Source organism: Pinus tabuliformis, chromosome J, assembly GCF_031772625.1.
Source record: "Pinus tabuliformis cultivar Carrire ecotype Pingquan chromosome J, CPIR1, whole genome shotgun sequence".
Classification (NCBI taxonomy): Eukaryota; Viridiplantae; Streptophyta; class Pinopsida; order Pinales; family Pinaceae; genus Pinus; species Pinus tabuliformis.
Window position 1 is genome coordinate 869,639,704 of NC_142295.1, and position 4,441 is coordinate 869,644,144.

The window sequence follows — 4,441 nt, forward strand, 5'->3', positions numbered from 1 at the left end:
TGCGAGGACTTGATCATTGCTCCAATTTAAATTCTCCCCTTGGAGCACTAGGTTTTCCTCAATTTGATAGATGTGCCTTTCTAAATTGGTTGAAGCTTTGGATAGTGGATAATTTAGTTCCTTCCCTGGAAAGCTCCGCTCTCTTAGTCCCCCACCTCTCCTTCTCCTGTGCAGTCCTCCTCCCTTTTTTATCTCTACTTGTCAAATTTTCCCTCCCCTCTCTTTGCAATTGCAATCCCACTCCTATTTTTTCCATAATCTCACATTCCTTGACTTGGTGCCCCTTCCTTAGTGCAACAAGGCACATTGATTGTTTCGGCTCTGCCCCAATAGTGGTAGGAGGTTCCAATATATGCAAGGCTTGTCCTCACCTCCTGGTTGCCCAACATGCAACAGATGATGATGTCCATCAACATATCCAACAACTTTATAACTCAATTCACTTCCTCATGGACAAAGTGGAGCAACTCAAAACCCATGTACAATAGCTAGAAGATGAGAATGAAGCATTATGTCGTCAAATTGTTGATCTCCAAGCTTAGTGGAATCAAGAAGACCAAGGCAGTGACAGTTTTGGTGATCCAGATTTAAGCAGGAACGCAATAGATTACAGAGATAACCATAAATACAGAGATGCGATAACCATAAAAACAGAGATGTAGTGGAAATAATACTTCATTTCATTAATGGAGAATACTGAAATATGCTTACAAATAGAAATAACCCAGCTAGGGCGATGGTAGCTTATCTCTGAGAAGAGATGTGTCGGCTACATGCCTCTGAACTGTTTCGAACTGTGTTTACAATGAGGCTCGAAGGCCTATTTATTATTGAGAAACAATGGAAAACCCTTCATATTCCAAAACCTAACCCTAGAAGATGAAACGCCAAATTGTGGGCCCCGTTTTGGGGTGAGTTGGACAGCCAACTTCCCGAGGTCGCGAATTGGTCGTATTATCTCCGTTTGATGCGCATGATAGCCCATTGGAAAGATCTCTCCGAGGACTATGACGGAAAAGACGATTTTTATCAGAAAACGTCGTTTAGGGCCTCAAAACGGCTTCGGAAGTTTAGGACCCGAAAAATTGCTAAAAATAGTAAACTATGCTATAATTAAGGAAACTGAAAAACTGAAAGAGACAGTTGTGGGGGTCCAAATGGGATAGGTGGGTGGCCACCAACATCCACCTGGATCATTTGGATACCTCTCAAACATGTCAATTGACCCCCCTGCTTGAGGAATGGTTTCTTTTTGTAAAGTTTGTCTTTTTTGGGGTACTGGTACTAGAATGAAAATATTATCGAACATATGGAAGTTGTTTTTGATATAAATTTAAATTTGGTCAATATGTTTTATGTGGACAATTTTTTGGGAAACTATGATCTATTTGGCATATGTAAACACTCATTTTCTTTAATAAAAGAATGTTGGTTTTTTTCTTCCTGATTAAAAAAAAAAAAAAAAAAACAAACATAGCTCTCAAATTGTATGTTTACAATAGGTTTTTGGAACAAGGTCTCAGTTGCCTCTCTAGGTTTTTTTTTTTGGCCTGCTGCATACCGATGCAGAGTTAATATCAACCTAATCATTTGTGTCAAAAAAAACAAGTAATATTCAAATATATCATATGAGAACCCAAAAAAAATTGAACAATTTTATATTTATAACAAAAACATTTCCAAAACAAATGTTACATAGTAACTAGTCCGTATTGCTTAATTTAAATATAATTATATTAAAAAAAAAAAAAAAAAAACATAAATATTCCATGAATAATTTATATTAAAAGTGTAGTTGTTATTTCTTAGATCCAGAATCACATCCATACAAACAGGTGAATGAATTTTGGAAATACATAAAAGAAATGGGATGGCGCAAAAAACAATTCGACTGGGTCATCGATAATCATTACCAACAAGTAAAAAAATGTGTTCAATAGTTCTATAGATGTATTGATATACTAGTTGATTAATTTTTAGTTGTCATTTTAATTTTCTCATTGCATATGGAAATTTGACGGCACTAGATGAACAATGAATCCACTAAGACATTGATAATCTTTGTGAACAAGTATCATAAAATAATTAATCTATTGAGGGTTGGAATGTTGTGGCCAACCATAAATGAAGACAAGATAACATTAACCCTAAGAAAATCCACCAGATAACATTGGCCATTTAAAGTAATGTAAATGGATTGTTTGCACTGTAATAGAATATTCGTAGACATGATACACGTTACTTACAGCTTACGTGGAATAATAGGTAAAGTAGATATAACATTTTCAGAATTTTCCTCTGATGTGTTAGACATAATGTCGACTTAGTGTGGAATAATAGGAATAGAAGAATACTTTATAATACTTTGGCTTCATAGTCATTATGGATCACATTAATGAAACATATTGATTATTCTAAAACTTAAGGAGTGTGCGAGTTCTAGCCCTCATTTCTCCACATGTATATGAGGCCCACCATTGGATGGCAGGCGGGGGGTTCATATGTATCAGAGTTTAAAACAAGTTGAACCCTCATGCTACTGGTTTGTTAACATTGTTGATCATTAGATCGACAATTGATGTTGAATGCAGGGACCCCCCTCTTCTGTCTAAAACTAACAGAGCTAGCCCATGCATAGTGGTTTATGGTTTTGAGAAAACTTCCAGTCAAGAGAGCCTGGAGAAACAACCTTATAATTTTAAACACAAAAGAAGATTTCAAGTTCAGAAAAACATAAAAAAATATTTTCAAGTGGTCGAAGGGTAGTTGAGCGTTTGGTTCGAATTGTTGCATTATTCTTTGTGCTACAGTAACGAGTTACTATTATATTTGGGTATTATAATTTTGTCAATGGAACTAGTTAATGTGGAGCACCTCGTCCACACTATCATTTCCCAGATACTTTCAGAATAAGGGGAATCACGTTTATTGTTGTTGTCTACCACACTCCCTATCGCTGAGTCCATAATTCTGCCCTCACTCCTCACGAGACATCGAAACGATGGATGAACTCCGACATGCGGACCTGCAAGTGGCGAGCAGCCTCAGACTGTGGATGGAACATATGATACGCGTGAATCTGCCCCTCCGCCTCCATCAATTCAGCATCCTTCCCGCAGCTTTGTAGCAACTCGTAGTAAAGTAATCCGCGCGCTTTAAGCGCATCCAACCCTGCCACAGCCACCAACAAGGGAGGCAGCGGAACGTTGCGGAGGTCAGGAGATCGGGGACCTCGGGGATTGCAGGCTGGATGGTCACGGTTGGAGCCTGCGGGGAGGGCCAAAGTCCAGAACAGGTCATTTAATTCCATCGCACCAGAGTCGACCTCCTCGCATTTGATTCTCTCCTCACTGCCGAAATAAGGATGGATAACAATGAGCCCTCTGATGTTCAGAGGCCCCAAGTCTCGACCCACGGTCCTCGAGCCAACAGCGTGAACGATATTGCCACCAGCGCTATCCCCGGCCATGAAACACCGCGAGTAATCGGCGTACGACTCGAGCCAGGGCTCCGCCTTACCACCTCCGAGGGCGACCCATTCGATCGCATGGCAGCAGTCGTCGTAGGCAGCGGGGAGGCGATGCTCGGGTGCCAGACGGTAGTCGACGGAGATTAACAGCACCCGGGCCCTGCTGGCGAGGCTGCTCACGAATAAGTGATAGTTTTCCCAGGCGGTGGAGCCGAAGCAGAATCCACCTCCGTGGAAGTAGAAAAGCAGCGGCAGCTTCTGGGTGTGGGGTACCTCATCCGGCAGGAAGAGGCGAGCCCACACGCCCTTGGGCACATCAATGGCGATGTCTTTCGATCTGGCGCCCTCAAATGGCACTTCTTCCGACGGGGGCGTCACTGGGCGATCGTAACGCGAGACGGAGCCGTTGGCGAATACTTTGATGAAGCCGGGAAGGTCCTTCACCAACGTCTTCTGGATCTCCATCGTAACAACTCGAGCTTCTGTTTCTGTTTCTGTATCTATGAACATATATAGGCGCCCGGGTAGTGGCAACGAATGCGACCGCCCAATCTTCTTAACACAATATTCTGTTTTCTGTCCATATTCGAAAGCTAGGGTGCGGCTAAGGTAGGCTAACATATATTTGGTGGCGTGTAGGTTTTAATGCGACGGCCCAAATACCTTTCACACAAAAAGGGCAAGTAGCGTTAAATCCGTACTGGATACCTTTTTTCCTGTGGTGGGTGTAAATGAATTATATATATCTATTTTGAAAGATATGTAATATAAGAGTGTTTAAATTTTATGTCATGAAAAATATTTATCAATAAAATTAATGTTATACATCGGAAAGATTTTAAAGTTTTTATTAAAAATTAATTACATATTATAAGATAAGAAAAAAGACAAGAGTTTAAATTAATATAAATTTATCTTAATTATCTTAATCACCAGAGGAATCAATTTTTTTCACCTGCAAATGTTTTTTAG

The 4,441-nt window shown here is 40.3% G+C and overlaps 1 pseudogene; it reads right to left on the reverse strand.

The window, feature by feature from the left end:
* Positions 1–2,334: 2,334 nt before the first annotated feature.
* LOC149229442 (putative carboxylesterase 17 pseudogene) lies at positions 2,335–3,962 on the reverse strand (annotated as a pseudogene).
* Positions 3,963–4,441: the final 479 nt, after the last annotated feature.